The following is an 18,672-nucleotide window of genomic DNA, read 5'->3' on the forward strand; positions in this document are numbered from 1 at the left end:
CCCCGACTACTCTCTGAACCGTCAGAGGCCTGCTTCCCGGCTCAGCAGCTGCAGCGCAGGGCGCGGCTCTGCCTTTGCCAGCCTGCCCGCAAGCGGGGGGCAGGCAGGCGGCTGGAGCAGGCGCTCTGGAGCAGGGTGCCGGACGGGGCATGCTGGGAGGACGGGCAGCATTTGGGCCACTGCTATCAGATAGGGACACGGTGTTTTCTGAGGGCTGATGGATGCTGACGAGCCCTGTCCTAACATGTCCTCCTTGAGGGACAGCCCCCCCGCTTCCCGTAGCCAGACTCCGCCCCTGTCTCTGGGGGTGGGCACCCTCCCTGCATCAGGGCCAGGGGTTACGCTCTCCAAACACGACTGAGCCAGACCCACCTGGGACCCCCAACAGCCCAGGGCTCAGAGAAGGCCAATCAGAGGGTAATGCTAGCCAAGAGGCTAGGGGGCGATATGCTGATGGCTGCAGGGAAGGTGGGGTCAATTAGCCAAACCCTTTGATTGGAGGCAACAAGATTAGCACCTGCCAGCCGGCACTGTGGCCTGGGATGCTGGTTCTCCTGCAGCGAGATGGAGCACGAGCTCCCTTAACCCCCCTTCCCCCAAGCAAAGTGAAGCCAGGTAACGCAGCCGTTAAGCAGGGGCACATCGGGGCAGCCGCAGGAATTAGCAAGGGATCCTGTTCCAATGGAAAGGAGGACTTGTGGCACTTTAGAGACTAACCAATTTATTTGAGCATAAGCTTTCGTGAGCTACAGCTCACTTCATCGGATGCATACTTTCCACAGTATTGGAAATTGGTTAGTCTCTAAGGTGCCACAAGTACTCCTTTTCTTTTTGCGAATACAGACTAACACGGCTGCTACTCTGAAACCTGTTCCAATGGAGCTGTCCGAAGCAACTGGCTTTCAGCAGCCCTGGGCAGAACAGCCACACAGGCAGGTGCGGGGTTAATCTGGTTCATTTAGTGACCAGCACAGCCCGTCCCCAGACGCCTGCCTGGGCACAATGAAATGCAGCCCCTTTGCCCCCATGTTGGGGCGGGGGCTGCCCTTCTACTCACTGCCTGCTCGTGAGCTGCTTCTCAGGGGACTTGACCTGAGGCCGGCATGCAGCAGTGTCAGGTGAGGGCTAGTCCTGCACCTAAAGCAGAGTAACAGGGGCCAGGAACCCTCAGTTCTATTCCTGGCATTGTGGCAGCTCACTCCGTCTCCCTGTGCCTCAGTTTCCCTACCCGTACAATGGGGGAACCTAATCCTTGCTGACCTCCTGGGGGGCTGCGAAGCTCTGCTGCACTTTCAGAGCCTTGTCGGCAGGTGCTCTGGACATGCGAGGCGTTAGCTCGCTAGTGTAACTAGGCATGTTAGTAACACCCCTGTGCCTGATTCTTCCCTGCCTGGCACCTAGAGCCGCTGACTCAGTGCAGAGCAGGTGTCAGACATGGGATACGCCCTCTCTACACTGCTGTAAATGCTGACACTGGGGCGGGGAAGGGGAGCAGCTCACCCCCCCTTAAATAGCCACAGTCAGGGGAGATGGGCCTGGTGGGGTCAGTCGCACTGGCTGGTGGATGCTCACCCTGACACAGCGGTGCAAAGGGGCCCAAGGCTGCGCTCTAGCCTGGCAGATGAGATTGCCCGGCCGGTGGCTGGAGCCAGGGAGAGCTGTGGGCAGAACAAGGGCTGAGGCTCGCGGGTCTGTATGGGCAGGGCAAAGGCCCAGCTGGGACCTGCGGGAGCCACCAAACCTCCCCCTGCAGAAAGGGGTTTGGGGGGGACAGTGGGGTGGCTAACGGCGTGCAAAGGCAAGGGGAGCCTGAACCCAGCTTGGGGCAAGCTCCAATCTGAACCAGGGCCTTGTGGCTTGGGCCCATTTTCAGTTCACGCTACAGACCGGAGGGAGCCCGCTGCCCCCCCACTCAGCTCCACTAGGCTTTTTCCAGCTCAAGCCATGTTCCCAGGGAAGCCTCAGCCACAGGAACGGCTGCAGCACGTGGAATCGCCCTGTGCTGGGCACGTGGCTGTGTAACCTTGGGAGGTGCCCGAAGCCCTGTCACTGCCATGCCAGACACAGGTTTGCTCAGCTGTTTGGGTCAGGCTTCCCCCTGGCCGCCAGGATGCTGGTCCAGCCCCAAGCACTGTGGCTTTGATCTCTCATGGAGTCTGGCCTAGGTCAGGAGATAAGCTGCCTTCATCTGCCTTCCCCCTGCCCTGCTCTCCGCTAGGCTGAGACTTGCTCCAGGGACCGCGCTATCCCCAGGAAGCAGAGGGAGCGGTGTGAGCAGTACGGAGGGCACTTGCTTTGGCAGCACCGTGTGCTTTATTCCTGGCTCCCAGCCCTGCCTGCGTAGCTCGAAGGAGTGACACTCCAGGGATGGCAATGCCCCTGGCACAGCACTGAGGTCCCTGATGCCTGGGCCTGCTGGCACAGCTGGCCTTTTTATCTGGAAATCGAATGCAAATAAAACGTGAGATCAGCTAAAAATCCCAGGCCAGGGTATCTTTCCTGGCGAGTTTCTGCTCGGTGCAGCAGGTGCCCAGGGCGAGGGTAAGGCTGCTCCGTGGCCAGGCTGCAGTGCAGTAGACCCACTGAGGATAACGTACGTGTGGCGGGCTCTAGCCCAGCATGCCCCCCGTGCTGAGGACTGCCGCAGCAGGGCTGCCGTGAAGCCAGCAATGGCAGCTTTACTCCTGCGGCCTGCCTCGTGCCGGGAGAATCCCCAGCAGGGGAAACGGGACCAGATGACATCCCCTGGTGCTGCCGGTGTGACGAAATGGGACGGTTCTTAATGTTTTCTCTGAATAGTGTGGGGGTGCCTCAGTTTCCCCTATGCAGTTCTTAAGTATCTAGGTGGTGGGATAAGGGTGTATGATCGTTGCAGAGCCCTCGAGGGCAGGTGTGTGCAGGGGTCTGGACACAGAGAATGGCCAACGCCCTGTTTCCTGGCAACTGATGGCCTGGGCCCTTCCCCCCTGCAAGGTGAGAGCTAAAAGGTTGGAGAACAAAGGAATCCGGTGACCTCCTGGCCCGGGAAAGGGACAAAGCCCAGAGGAGGAGGGGCTGGAGGGGGAGTCAGTTTGGGGCTGGCTGGGGACAAGGAGTTAAGTGCAGACCTGGTTGTCTGGCTCACTGCCGGCCCCCCCACCCCCCGCCCAATGGACCCGGCTGAGGGGTCCTGGTCCCTATACCTACAAGCGCTGTTTTAGACCATGTTCCTGTCATCTAATAAACCTCTGTTTTATTGGCTGGCTGAGAGTCACGTCTAACTGCGGAGTTGGGGTGCAGGACCCTCTGGCTTTCTCAGGACCCCGCCTGAGAGGACTCGCTGTGGGAAGCGCACGGAGGGCAGAGGATGCTGAATGCTCCGAGGTCAGGCCAGGTAGGTGGAACCTGTGTGAGCTTTTTGCCCTGCAGACAGTCTGCTCCCAGAGGGGAGACTTCCCCAGAGTCCTGACTGGCTTCATGGGGAGCAGTTCCAGAGCATCGCCCAGGGACTCCGTGACAACTGGTGGCAGAGGTGGGATGTACTGCACCCCGTGGATGGCGCTTCCTGCAGTAAGTGACTGGGGAGCAGTAAAACGAAGGGGGATTGATGAGGACCAGGCGTGCTGAAGGCTCAGAGAGGAGTGGTTTCAGAAGGCGGTTAACCCCTGGGAGTGTGTGACCAGCGAGAAGGACTGTGCAGTAATGGGGTCCCCCTGTGGACTGCAGTGAGCAGTCTCAGGGGTGGAGGAGGCTGCAGCTTGGCCCTGGGAGAGAGAAGGACTTTTGCAGTAACAGGGTCCCCCGGGGGATTGCAGCGAGCAGTCCCAGGGGGGAGGAGTCTGCAGCTCGACCCTGGCAAAGAGGCGGTGACCTCGAGAAGGGCTGGCGCACTAGGGGTTCTCCCTGGAAACCGTGGGGAGCTGAGAGCACACAGGCCTGTGAGTCCACAACAACTTGGAAAGAGCGGAGTGATGGTCTGTCACCATCTCCTTAAGAAGGACATTGTAACCCTGTGCAGAAAGAGAGGGTTGAGCATTGGAAAGTTCACCAAGGCACAGTTAATCGTGCAGCTGGAGGAGGATGATCGATCGAAGGAACAGATTCCTGACCCCAAATGGGACTATAGCAGGATCTGGGAGCAGCTGGAGTGGGAGCCAGGCATCCCCAAGACTCCTGTCCCCGACCAGACGGGGGTCTTCACGATCGGGTGCCCCATCCGGGGATCGGAGACGGACGGGATTGGAGCTGAGTCCGAGAGAGCAAGAGGACTGTGAGAGACAGCGTGAGCCCGAGAAAGAGCTGCAGAAGCAGCAGCAGCATGAACTGGCGGTGGTGGAGTGGAGAGGCCTAGGGGACCTCCCAGGGGTGAGTGGGGATAGACCCCGGGGGGCCAGTTCCTCAGGGAACCTCGAGACTAAATTGCTGCCCCTGGTTAAGGAGGGGGGGGATGTGGATGCCCACCTCACTGCCTTTGAGCAGGCTGGCAATTTGAACCAGGGGGACCCTGTGGAAAAGCCCCGGTGTCTAGCTCCTTTGCTGGGTCCCAAGGCCATAGACTCCGTCAGCCAGATGGGTGGGGAGGTGGACAGGCTCCCACTCCTGAGCCCAACCTATATGTCTGTGTGGAGTTTCCTGGGGTCAGGCCCCTCGGACCTCCAGTGGGAGCTGAAGGTGATGGTCAGTGGGGAGACATTCCTGGGACGGCGAGATCCTCGGACAGAGAGAACTGTTGTCAGGCCCCTGGTGGTGCAGCCTCACCAGACGCTGGGGGGCTGTGTGAGCTGGGTGAGGGTCCCGGGGTGAAGCCCCTCGCCCTGCCTATAGCCCAGATCCCTGTGCAGACACAGGAGGGGTCGGGCTGGCTGGTCATTGGGGTTCTCCAGGATATCAGCTGTGAAACCCTGTTGGGGGGTGACTGTGTCTCTTTGGGACAGGATCCTGTAACTGCCAAGGGTTTGAATTTGAGTCCAGGGAACCAATCGGCGGAGAGGGAAATGGTAAGTGAAAATGCAGATGACCTGGCTGGCAGGGGGGAGGAGCTGCTAGGCTCAGGTTACCTGCCTGCCTGTAACCAGACCCCTGGGGCTGGGTGGGACAGAGAGATGCTCCCTGCCCCCTTGCACACCGGAGAGGGGGCTCACGCTGGCTCTGATGCAGTGAGGAAAGCAGCGAGCTCACTGCCTACCCCACTGGGACAGCAAGGGCAGTGCTGAGCAAGGGAGGAGCTGAGACCCCAGCTGAGTGGGGGGACCCACAGGCAGGGCAGGTCGGCTGCCAACCAGGTTTGCCTGGTTCAGAGGCGCTGCTGGGAAATGATCCCATGGCAGGGAGGGAGCGACCAGGGACAGGGCTCAGCAGGGCTGTGACCCCAGGCCCAGCCAGCGAGAGGGAAGACTGGGGAGCTGAGTCTGCAGAGCAGAACAGCTGGGTAGTTAATCTCTGGAGAATGCAGGGGATGGCAGGTCTACTCTCATCTCTAGGCACTTTGGATAGGACTTGTAGTCTCTCAGTGAATTGAACATCTAGTCCCTTGTGGAAGCAGAGGTTGGTAAGGGAAGGACAACAGAGCTTTGAGAGCACAGCTTGTAAAAGGGAACCTGAGAAGGGTAACTGCGATTTGCTGGAAGTAGCTCAGTGTAGTGAGAAGAGCAGCAGTTTATCTGTTGGGAGTGGCAAGGTGCTTGGTAAGGAAAGTTTGGATGAGCCTAGGCAGCCTTGTGAGCTGATGGCTGTGTCTAGTCAGCAGGGTGGGAAGGCGAGGAGAGTGGAAGAGGAGTGTCCCTGGACCTTACCTGTTAGCTGGGTGGAGAATTGTGACAGGGAAGGAAACGTGCCTGTGTCTGTCAGGGGTATTGACTTGCCTGTGGAGGGAGCTACCCCGGTCTCCAAGCAGTTGTCTGTGACCAGCCTTGTGTGCTGGGACAAGGGGAAAGAGATCCCAAGCTGTTAGTCTGGGAAAGGAGAAAGTGTGTCCGGCTCTTCTTTGTCTGTGGAGCAGACAGAAGGGGCCTTTCAGCCTGTGACGGTTGAGGGTAGTGCCGTTGTCTCAGAGTTGGTTCTGGATTCAGCTAAAGCCCAGGAAGGGAAGGGTCCTAAGTTTGTGTCTGCTCAGGAGAATGGCCCTGTAACTAGGTCACATCCAGTTAGTGTCTATGTAAAATCCCAGAGACCAGACAATTCTGGTGCTTGAATTTTGCCTATTGCTAGTGTGTTGTTGGGAAAGGGTGTAGCAACTCTGTCTAATCAGAGTGAGATCCTAGCCAGGGCACAAGGAGAGCATGCAGGTGATGTGATTGTGTTACCTACTGAGGGTGTGGAAACCTGTAGCAAGAAGGAAAAGATTCCTGAACTTGTGTGTGGCAAAGGGAAGGAGAATGCTTCTGACCTTTTATCTAGGAATGTCTCCATGCTAATTCTGTAAGTGAACAGTATGTATCCCAGGCGAAGAGGGTGCTGGGCTGCCTCAAGGAGGCAGGACTGACGGTAAAAGCTGAAAAGTGTAAGGTGGAGATAATCAGAGAGTGGCCCGTTCCCCAGACCAAGGAACAGGTCCAGGTCTTTAATGGGATGGCGGGGTACTATTGGAGGTTTGTACCCCACTTGAGCTCCCTAGCTGCCCCCATCACTAAGCTATGTAAGAAGGGGAAGCCAGACAAGCTGGTCTGGAACGAGAGCCAGAGTGCTCTCTGTGCATTGAAGGAGGCTCTAATCCAGGGCCCGGTAAATCTGGTAAACCCCGACTTTGCTAAGGCCTTTACAGTGTTCACCGATGCCTCAGACACAGGGCTGGGTGTGGGGCTGATGTAAGCCGATGCTAAGGAATGGGAGAGATGCTGGGGCATCCATGGAAACGTTGGTGGGGTCGAACTTCCCCAGGTCACTGGCTAAAGTGACCTCGCTCAGTTCGGTCTCGAAGGGGGAAAGATGTGACGAAGTGGGACTGTTCTTAATGTTTTCTCTGAATATTGTGGGGATGCCTCAGTTTCCCCTATGCAGTTCTTAAGTATCTAGGGGGTGGGGTAAGGGTGTATGATCGTTGCAGAGCCCTCGAGGGCAGGTGTGTGCAGGGGTCTGGACACAGAGAATGGCCAACACCCTGTTTCCTGGCCACTGATGGCCTGGGCCCTTCCCCCCTGCAAGGTGAGAACTAAAGGGTTGGAGAACAAAGGAATCTGGTGACCTCCTGGCCCGGGAAAGGGACAAAGCCCAGAGGAGGAGGGGCTGGAGGGGGAGTCAGTTTGGGGCTGGCTGGGGACAAGGAGTTAAGTGCAGACGTGGTTGTCTGGCTCACTGCCCCCCACCCCTACCCCATGGACCCGGCTGATGGGTCCTGGTCCCTGTACCTACAAGCTCTGTTTTAGACCATGTTCCTGTCATCTAATAAACCTTCTGTTTTACTGGCTGGCTGAGGGTCACGTCTGACTGCAGAGCTGGGGTGCAGGACCCTCTGGTTTCCCCAGGAGCCCGCCTGGGTGGACTCGCTGTGGGAAGCACACGGAGGGGCAGAGGATGCTGAATGCTCCGAGGTCAGACCCAGGAAGGTGGAAGCCATGTGAGCTGTGTGTCCTGCAGACAGTCTGCTCCCAGAGAGGAGACTTCCCCAGAGTCCTGCCTGGCTTCGTAGGGAGCAGTTCCAGAGCATCGCCCAGGGACTCCGTGACAGCCGGCCAAAGCAGAGGGGGGGATCAGGGCGGAGAATCGAGCCCAGCAGCCGCCAGTGAACACGGCCAATGGGTGTGACGCACAAATGGTGACGTGGTGGGTGGAGGTCAGGGGAGCCCAGCGGTGACTTTTGGACTCTGGGGTCGATTGCCAGAAGGGGCCTGGGTGTTCTAATGGCCACCCAGCGCTCAGCTCCATGGCCTAGCGGCTGAGGGCACTGATTTCTGAGAGCCCAGTAGGCCTGACACCCGTACACCAGGTCACTACACGAACGATGGCTTGACTCCCACAATGCCCGCTGAGGGCAGATAATGCAGCGGCGGGAGTGTGACGGGTGTACCGACCCCGCCCTGGGCCGCCGGGGCCGACCAATCATTGTGGGCCCAGGCAGCCACGCCCCTTTCCCCTGCTGCAGGTGCCAGATAAAAGCGGGCAGCGCAGCTCAGTCAGGGGTGGGCGACAGAGGAGGGAGGATGTACCCTGCTGGTTCCTGTGACGCTCCCGGTGGTGGAGCCCGAAGACCCGGGCCATGCTCCAGCGACCCGCTGACGGCGGACACAGCCGGGGAAGCCAAGCCCGCTGAGGAGGCTGCTGCCTGCTCTGTCCCAGCCCAGAGGGAAGTAAGACCCACAGACTGTTTGTTTTGCCCCACCCGGGGGCCATAGACTGACTGAGGTTTTGCCCGCCCAGGGACCCACAGACTCGTCATGTCAGTGACCCCGTCAGGGGGCTGGGACCCACTTGACTAGAATCACCCGCTTAACAGGGAATCCTGACGACTGTGTGGCGGGGTGTACCAACCCCACACTGGGCCGACGGGGGCACCCCACTCGACATGTAGGGCCCCCGTCACCAGGAGAAGCAGCTCAGGGAAGTGTTTCACACTTGTTTCCTCTTCGTTTGTCAGCGGAAGGAGGGGGGTTCTTCCATTCTGCAGCTGACTTTCCAGCCCAGGGGGCCTGACCCTTCACGGGTGTTTTTTAAAGATTCTGGAGCTGGGATTCCCTGGGGGAACCGTCCGTTTGAGGAGCTTGGTGCTGCACAAGTCCGTGCGTAAGTCGTACCTGTCCAGCGTGCGCCGTCCCCTGGGAGTCAGGCGCCGTTCTTGCTCCCAGTGCGGGGCTGCTGACACACACACACGCTGGGAAAGGCCTTCGGGCCCCCTCCAGGCGAGGGCGGCAGGGGGAGGGTGTGACAGTGTCCGACAGCACAGTGCTGGCGGGGGGATGCCACAGCTCTGCTGGGGCTGCACTCTGAGGACGGGGGAGCTGGTGAAGCTGCATCCTTGCATCTGGCACGTTCCCAGTATTCGAGCCGGGTGTCTCTGTGCCGCATGGTCCCAGCCATGTGCCCGCTGAGCCAGCCACTCACAGTTCCGTTCATACGGGGCCCTCGCCACTGCTCAGGCTGATTGTCATCATATTTCCTGCTGCCATCTGCCCCCCCGTCGCCTCCTGCCCCCTTTCTTCACTCCACACAGATCCTAGGCACAGGCCTAGACTCTCCTGGGGGCTGCGTGGGCTTGAATAGCCTGATCAGCATGCCAGCGAAGGTGACGCCGCTGCTGCTTCCAGGAGATGTTGGGAGCTGCCTCCCCATCTGACTGGGAGAGGCCGATGGCCTGAACTGGCCTTGGGCTCATTTCTCCAGCCCAGCCAGGCTCGTGTTGCAGGGTCTGTCTAGGACCCGGTCACCATCCCTGCTGCAGGTCTCTGCAGACGTGGCCGGGTTAGATCCTCATGCCCGTGCACACAGCCCCATGGGGAGAGGCTCACCCGGCCCTCTCAGAGCTCACTGCTCCTGGGGAGACCTGGGAGCTGGCAGGGCTTGCTCGCACCTGGGTGTCCATCCCAAGTGGCAAGGCCCCGTCTGGCCCCAGCACACCTCCAGCCCCCACAGCCTCCGTGCTATTTGCTCGGCTCCTGGGCGTGCTGTGGATCTTTGGGTTCCCACCCGACAGCAGGAGCTGGGTCCGACACACTGGGCGCTTCTCGCTAACCTGTATCACTTCGTACCGAGTGCAGCTGGCACCCTGCTCGTCACCTGCCTGCTGGGCATGAAGAAGAGCGGCCTGTGCCAGCATCTCGGGGTGAGACGGCTTTTCCACACTCAACTGATGCACAGCTGCAGTGACCCCTCAGACAGCCCGTGATTCTTCAGCACAGCCCTGTTCCCAAGGCTGCCGGCTCTAGGTAGAGCAGTCTAGCTACAGCGGCTGGGCTCAGACCCATCTCCATACCCCTGTGAGAGCCCCTGGCCGATGCTAGCATGCCAGATCAGGACCCAACGCTTGTAGCCTTGTCTATTCCTAACCCACCCCTCACCATGGTGTCTGGTCTCCCACTACCCCCCTCTACATGTCCCATCATGGGACAAAAGCTGACAGTGCGGGGAGAGGAATGAAGCCAGGAATAGGCCTGAAAAGGGGCCTGTCCTGATGGGAAGCTATGCCATGGAGGTGAACTCCACCGGAACCTGCACACCACAGCCAACCCCTGTGAGAAAGGACAGGCCACGGGCTGGGACCCTCTGTGGGAAACGCAGCCGCCGCTGAACGAAGACGACCAAGCAGCACGTGGAAGGGAACAGCTGAGCTGTCGCCCGGATTACCCTTGCCTGCCTGAGGAGCAGAGTCTGCCCGAGGGAATGTTCCCACTAACAACGCGGGACAGGCTCTGTGATGATATGGAGCTGGCCCCAGGCTGCAGCCTGGCTGGAGGAGCTCAGCCTCCCCTCCCGTGGGATGGAATGGGTGGGTGAGAATGGGGCAGGCGTCCCCTCTGGACAGGCCATTCCCCCAGGCCGCTGGGTGCTGAGAGATCCTGTAGGCTCCCATCAAACACACCAGAAGAGCAGCCAAGAGCCTGGCGGCTCCTGTTCCGACTGAGGTGACGTCTGCTAGGCCCGTCCAGGGGCTGGGTGTGATGGAGACGCTAAACGCTTCCCCTGCAAACATTCTAATCCTGTGCTGGAAACCATCCCAACCCTACCGCCCGGCACACACGGGGCCTCTGGACCTGGGTGGTTAGGTACAGTTGCCTGGGACAGGATGACGGATCTCGCGCTCTCTCGGGCTGTGTGCACGCCGGTGTAGACGCACCCATATCGTGGTGCACTGTGTTGGGTAGACTCAGAGCCGGGCCTGCTCAGTACTCCATAGTCCCGATACTAGCAGCTCTCAGCAGCGCGTTCCCGCTGGCTCGGGTTGGAGGCGGGTTTGCTCCTGAAGCAGGAGGCGCTGGGTTCGATGCCTGTTCTCACCAAGAAGCTGGAGGAGGTCACAATGTGCAGCGTGCTGATAGTGACAAATCTCCATTACAGCCATGGGCGTGTTCCAGGGTCACCTACCCCCTGAGGCTGGATTTTCACTCTGCCCTGTAAGCAGAGCTGGGGGGGGTAACATGTTTACAAAACATATGGGGCAGTTTTCTGGCTTTTCCTTGAAAAAACAAAACCAACCAAAAACTGAAAACCCTTCACATCCTTGACGAACTTCAGTCTGAACACAAATCTTATGCCAACTTCTCCTTTAGACGAAAAGGCCCTTTTCTGTCGCAAGAGATCAGCGGGAAGAATGTTCCCCGCCCTGCTGAGAGGTTGGAGAGGCTGCAATGGGCCTGCCAGGCAGCAGAGTCAAGAGAGCCGGGTGAGGGGAGCCCAGCCCAGGTGAGGTAGCCAGGCAGCCCCTCCCCACTGCAAGCAGGGACCCTACTGGAGAGCAGAGGGTTGAAAGCCTGGGCATTTCACAGCCTCCTCGGGCTGCTCCCTCCCTGGGCCGGTGTCTGGCTGTGCCTGGAGCGAAGGAAACGAGCGGTGCCTACGAATGCTTCAGCGATCCCCCGAGGAAGTGCTCAGCACAGTGGCTGCGGCGGGTTGGATTCACTGTTCCCAGGGCCTGAGCTCACTGGCTCACGCCCAGCAGAGATCGGTTCGGCGTTGTGCAGTCTCTGTCATGCACGAGTCAGCTGTATCTGCAGCCTCCTGCTCTTCCAGTCCTGGCCACCACCCACTCTGCTTTGCCAGCGCCCCTCAATCCCAGCCTGCGACCCACCCTGCGAGTCCGGTCTGGACTCCCCACACAGCTCTGCTGGTGCCCCCCAGTCCTGACCCCCAGGAGGGGGGACATGCCGCTGCTTCCGGGAGCTGCTTGAGGTAAGCGCTGCCCAGAGCCTGCACCTCTGACCCCCCTCCCAACCCCTTGATCCCAGCCTGGAGCACCCTCCTGCACCCCAAACCCCTCATCTCCAGCACCACCCCAGAGCCCGCACCCCCAGCTGGAGCCCTCACCCCCTCCCGCACCCCAACCCCCAATTTTATGAGCATTCATGGCCCACCATGCAATTTCCCAGATGTGGCCCTTGGGCCCAAAAGTTTGCCCACCCCAGTCTTTGCTGAACCCACCAACCACTCTACATGGGACTCCAGGGGGGTTGAGCGCGGCTCTGCAGAGGTTAGCGTGATAACGCCTGTGTCTCGGCGCTCCCCCCCGGGCCTCATTCCGCCCCCGCTGCTGCCGGCTGCTGAGGGAGCTCCTGAAGCCGACCTGCCCCAGGCCAGAGCTGCTCTTCACAAGGCAGGTGGCAGTTAAAGAAACCGACCTAAACAACTGGCTTCTGTGGGTAAGTGGAATACCAAGGGAACTGGGGCAGGAGAGCGAGCAGAGAGGGTAAAGCAGGGCCGTCGCCCCAATGGCCTCAGCTCACCAGGTCAATCAGCCATCGCTCAGGTCAGACAATGTCAGCTGGGGGGGGCTAGGCCATGACGGTTCCCTTTAATAATGAAACTAAGACGCTCAAGGCCCTGGCAAGCCAGGCCTCAGGCACCTGGTGCCCCAAAGGGCCGAGAGCCCCCCACCCCAGGTTCAGACAGGGGCACTTCCCCTCCCCGGCCCCAGGTTCAGATGGGGGCACTCTCTCCCCTCTCCCCTCCCTCCCCCAGGCTCAGCAGGAACAAGGAGTTCAACCAGGATATATTTGTAAAGAGCAGGGAATGGGGCCTGCAGCAGCGGTGACCCCAGGGGCCGTGGGCGAGAGCTCTCTGGGGATCCTTTAGCACATGCCCATGTCTGAAAGGTGATGCTCTGGGACACTCCAGTCAAGTCCTGTCTGGCGTTGAATTTCATCTACCCATTGGCTTAGCCTAGTTAGGACCTTTGGGAGTTCCTCACGCTCTTCTCAGTTCTTGGCTAATCTAAATAATTTTCAGAGTGGCAGCCGTGTTGGTCTGTAACAGCAAAAAGAACGAGGAGGACTTGTGGCACCTTAGAGACTAATAAATTTGTTAGTCTCTAAGGTGCCACAAGTACTCCTCATTCCTTTTGCTAAATAATTTTGTGTCATGTGCAGGTCTGGCCACCTTGCTGCTCATCCCCTTTTCCAGATCATTGATAAACAACACCAGTCTCCGCATGGAGCCTTGCCACATCATTTTGCGATGGGAAAACGGCTCATTTATCCCTTGTCTCTGGTGTCTGTCGCTTTGCCACTGTCTGCAGTGACCACATCTTCCCTCTCACCCCAGGTCAAGTTACTTTCCATAATGGGATCTTGAGAGGGACTTTGTCAAAGGCTTTCTCAAAGTTCAAGTACGTTGTGTCACCAATTCTCCTCTAGCCACAATTTTACTGACAAGCTGAAAGGAAATGGAGCCCCAGGTCTTTCCCTATGGTCTTACCTTTGTACCATTCTATATTTCCCAGCCAGCCCTTTCAGCAGTCCCAGGCCGGCCGGTCTCTCATTCCGTTGCATGTTACCAACTTTGGCTCGCTGAAGGGGAGGTGTTTTTGGAGCACCAGGCTGGCCAAGCCGCAAACACAAGGACGCAAACCCAGAGACGTTCTAGCAGAGCATAATCCCTGAGCTTGCTGTATCTCATCGGTGACTAGGTACGGGTGAGAAAAGCCACTGAGCCCGGCCCTGTAATGCTCAGTGCCAGTGACACGGAAGAGGAGCTCCAGCAGCTCCCACTAATTTTTGGTGGCTTTTGATTGAAGGGTTTTGTCTCCTGGTTGACAAATGGATTATTGCCGATTTGTGGAATTGTTCCTTTCCAGTGTCTCAAAGCACATTTTACCTTCGGGGTGTGTGTGTGTGTGCGTGTGTGTGTGTGTGTGTGTGTGAACAAACTTGCTTAAACAGCACGTTTGTACAGTGTGTAAAGCAGCAAGTGATGGAGTTAGGAGAAGCTTCACTGCATCTTCTAGGAAATCTTCTGTTCCAGGCCTGGGCCAGGGACTTCCTAGCAGTCTGTGCAGCCCTGCCAGAGTCCTCCAGTCAGCCCCCATTCTGGCAAAGAGCCAGCAGTGCCATGGAAGTTGAACATTCAGTACTGGCACTGGTCCAATGGAATTAGTCACATGCTTCTTTAAAGCCTTGCTCATTGCACCAGGCATTCTGGGTTGGGGACGTTGCCCTAGCTCGACGGGGGTGAAGGGCGGCACCTGGAGACAGGAACTGTCCAAAGCTTTGAACAGTGGATCAGCAACGCCAGAGCCAGGCTCTAATGGAGCCAGCCCATGAGCAAAGGACCCAGGTTCATGGCTGGCAAGTGATCAGCACGCAGCTCCTGCAGACCAAACCGGAACCGAAGAGGGGAGTCAGGGTGCATGCAATAAACAGAGCAAGTCCTGCAGGTGAGAGGGCCAACTGGAGAGGTGGAAGCGGAAGAAAACCTTAAACTGGATCTTCAAAAACCTGGGAAGGCTACAAAGTTCCACAAAATAGATCCAGTGGAGGATCAGAAGAGCTGTGTGATTTTTTTTTTTTGTATCCTGTTTCCATGGCTCTCACCATTACCCATACTTCCTGAGTGACATCACCACCTATGCCATGCCATGGTGTCACAACCCATCCACAGATACTGTCCACCTGCCACCTCCATTCCCCTGGGCCAGAGCGAGGGCTCCATCTTATCCCAGCTTAGGTCAAGGGCACAGTAACGAGATGGGGCTGGGGACAGAAGGCCCAATCAGGGCCTCAGAGGAAACCCAGCAAGGCCCCCTGGTAGGAAGAGGGGAGTCAGGCTGAGTTTAGAGCAGATGGCTCACTCCACTAGCTCTCACGCCCATGCTGTGGGTTTCTTCTTTCATGTGATTGGCCCAAACCCCATTAGAGACCAGAGTTAACACCCCAGCGAGTGACCTACCACTCCTCCAGTCACTGGCAGCTAGGCAAGTCCCTAAAGATTCCTGCTGCTTCTCCCCCAGCTCTGCCAGAGGCTGTGATTGTTCCCTCTCTGGATCCCTTCCCACCAGGTCCAGGGACCAGCTCTATTAAGAGGATAGACATTATATAGTGTATTAGCAGTAGAAAACGTAACTCCGTGCATGTAATAAAATACAGGGAGACCTGACTGAGGGGTTCACTCGCAGGACGGGTAGAAGGCAGTCCCGGCTGGTCTTTAACTCACGATCTGATCCAAGTGCAGTCGCAACCCTGGCAACTCTTTAAAGTGGTCGCTCAGGAAGGGAGCTGCCCAGAGGCAGTGTCCCTGACTGCTGCTTTCACTGCAGCTGCATGGAAAACTCTGTGGTAGTTACAAAAAGAAAAGGAGTACTAGTGACACCTTTGAGACTAACCAATTTATCTGAGCATAAGCTTTCGTGAGCTACAGCTCACTTCATCGGATGCATTCAGTTGTTCATCTTGAACAAATTTTATCCTGCAGAGTGTAAGTAACTGAGGAGCCAGGAGGCAGGGGCAGCTCCTGGGAAACTGGACTCAGGTTGGTTTGCGTCCGTATGCATCCCTGCCCTCTGCTGGAACGCTAGACCTGGGCGGTGTGATCTGCATGCCTGGCGCAGGTGGCAGGGCCTCTCCCTCAGCTCGCACCAGAGGAGCCTGCATTTCTAAAGCTGAAGGCCTTGAGTTCCCTTCTCCCAGAGCAGCCTGGTGGGCACAGCAGTGTTGCCACGGCGGTCTCTGTGCGACGTGGAGCTGCTGGCATCCCGGGGGTGCAGCATGTGTCCATTCCAGCCAAGGCTTTTCCAGGGTTCCCAAGGGTTCCTTGACCAGAGAAACTCACAGACACGAAGCGCCTCTGCCCCAGGGCACCTGCTCGTCTCTCCCTGGGTCGCGTGGTTCTTCCGGGTAAACGGCACTGTGATTCATTTTCAGACATCCCCAGGCTGAAGGAGGAGCAAACAGCTCCAGTCCCCGGCGTGACCTGGGAGGGGAACACAGCAGCGCCACAGACCCGGAGGACAGATTCTGAACATCTTATCACACGCACGAAACACCCTAGATAATCCAGTGAGGGAACTAACCAAGGTGCCGCCTCTGTCCTGTGACAGTGATTCACTTACTGCTGGTTTAGTATGAGCCGGCATGCAGTCAAGCATCTCTTTTCTACAGAGATGGTCTGGGACTGGGACAAGGAGGGGCGACGCCCTGCCCGGAGAAGGGAAGCACACCGCGGAAGGGTCTGAGAACATTGCAGCAGCCCCCGCTGATGGGGTGCAGAGGGCAGATTCTGGTGAGGCCGGGAGCCCAGCAAAGCCATTCTCCTGTCTAGTCACGGCAGAGTTTCAGTGACCTTGAAACATGGCGGTGGAGAGTCACAGTGACGGGATCAATGTTTTCCTGCAACAAGCCCTTTTTCCCCAGCCAGGTACAACTTGAAGCAAGCCAGGTTCACGAGCAGCACTGTCTGCAGGGTCCTACGGCGTAGGGTGCTATTCGAGGTTGTAATGCAGTACTGAACGACATGGGTGCCAAATGAACAATGACTACCTATGGAGACCACCCAGCTCTGACACTGACTCACTGTGCAACCTTGGGCAAGTCACATAATGGCTCTGTGCCTCAGTTTCCCCATCTTGAAAATGGAGATGATGTCTCTCAACCTCACAGGGGGCAGCTGTGAGGCTAAAAACCCATGAATGTGCTTTGAGATCCTCCAATGGGCAGTGCTAGAACCAGACAAAGCATTGTCTTCGGGTTTGTCTTGTAGGAGTGTATGAAGGGCAGTCAGAACCAGGCCCCAGGGCAGGGACAGCTCACGGCCTCTCAGAGCCGCCTTCCACATGAAACATGGCTGCAGTTGGTGTACGCCAGGCTGCGCGTGCCGGAGGTGCAGATGGTGATACGGCGCTGAATTAAGTGCTGTGCACGTGATATCTGCCAAGGGATCACCACCAAGAAAGCGGGATTGGGGACAAAAAACAGGCTTTAAAGTGGCTGCAATATTTGGAAACAAATCAAGTTTCCAGCTGCGCAGAGCTGCCTTCGTAGCCACAGGTAGTTGATAAAGTAGCACTGCCTGGCATCCCAACTGGCACTCGGAGAGAAAAAACCCTCGCGCAGCTGCTTGCAGAGCTGGCAGATGCGCCCGACGTGCCATGTGTGTGAAAACAGAGGCTGAGTCTCGAAAGCACAGGGCCTTGCCAAGTCCGCTCTCATCTGCCGTGTGACACATGTTCTGGCACTCGAGCAATTTCCCCTATTAGGTTTCCTCTCGTCACACAGCAGAAGAAGGTTCTCCCTGAGTGGGCGGGCAGGGGAAGCCGCTGCTTGCACTGAGCAGACCCACGCGATTGGGACACACCCTGCCATCAGCAGGAGCAACCCCCCACCTCGCACTTCCTCTGCCTGTATCACACCGCTGAGTTAGTTACTTACCCAGTGTCCGGGGAGGGGGGCTCCACTCACCTTGCCTTCCCCCATCCCCACCTCCTTTCCTCCCCCCTCACAGGAACACCCATCCCCATTCCTTCCCGCTCTGAGCCCCACTTATACGCCCCCAGCTGCCCCTAGTCAGCCAGATCCCTGATTTGCAGCCTGGCTTCTTTAGTGCTTTTTGCCTTCCCCGCCTTCTGCTTGTTCTCCGGGTGGCATCTCCCCTCCCACCTGCGTATGCCTCCCCACCCCGCTGTAAAGAAAGCTCTCCCTCTTCCCCCAACGCCCCTCCCCCTCGTAAAGCGGCTTTCCACGTTTGCCTAAAGGACCCTGTAAAAATACACCTTCCTCTAGCAACGGTTATTTCTGTGGTGATAGGGGCTAGTGGATCAGGTCCCCATTGTGGTAGGTGCTGTATAAGCCTGGTCCCTGCCCCAGAGAGCTTACACTCCAAACAGGCGAACATTCCAGTAACACACAAGCAAAGCGTCAAGGTACTCCCGATTTACCGACTTTTTGTTGTGACCCCATTCCCCTGCCCAGGCCCATCTGCCAGCTGGCTCCCCCAGTGCTGCAGGAGTCGCTCTTTGCAGCCTAGAGACTTATTTCTTATCTCTTCAAACTATATTTTAATTCTAATCCCGTGGGGCGGACTTTCCAAGGTGCTCAGCACCACGCAGCTCCTGCTGAGAACAGTGGGCAATTCTCACCTCCCCCAAGCACAGAGCTCCAGGAGCTTGCCCCTTTGCACCGCTGGGCCTTAGTGTACTAATCACGCCGGAAGCAGTGTGATGACAAATTGCTCAGGCAGTGGGAATTTCCCAGGGGGTCACGCTGTCTCCATGGCAGCCCGGGTCATACTGGTTTATTCCCTTCAGCTCCAGAATTCTTTTAATTCCTATGCAGATATAGCCCGTCTCTCTTTCTCGCTCTTGGTGCTAGTGATCCCAGGGATGTAGGCTCTTGCTGAAGGTGCTGGCTGGCCTGGACAGCTGGATGGGATTTGCATGAATCCTACCAACTGGGGTCTGTCTGTCTACCACTGGGCACAGCTCTCATTGGCTTTGCAAGGCATCGAGTGTCCTTGGTACATGATTCCTGCCACGTGTAGCAGCTACAAAACCAGAGCCCGATTTGGCTTTGACTTGCGGAGTTGCCTGTTTCTCACAGTGGGGAAGGGAGGGCATGAGGCTACTTTGGAGGATGGAGTTCTCAGGGTGGGTTTGGCAGCTGGGAAAGGGAATTAGGATGCACAAGGAGAGCTGGGCAAACAGGGCAGGGGGTAAATGGGGTCTTGTGTGGGAGAGGAGGGTCCCTGCTTGGATGTTGCATACAGGCTCAGCCTCAGCACCCTAAGGGTTAGACATGGAAGAAGATGTGTTTGGTGCAGTCACAGAGGATCCAATTTGCTTTTCCT

The sequence above is a fragment of the Natator depressus genome, chromosome 12 (assembly GCF_965152275.1).
Source record: "Natator depressus isolate rNatDep1 chromosome 12, rNatDep2.hap1, whole genome shotgun sequence".
Lineage (NCBI taxonomy): Eukaryota > Metazoa > Chordata > Testudines > Cheloniidae > Natator > Natator depressus.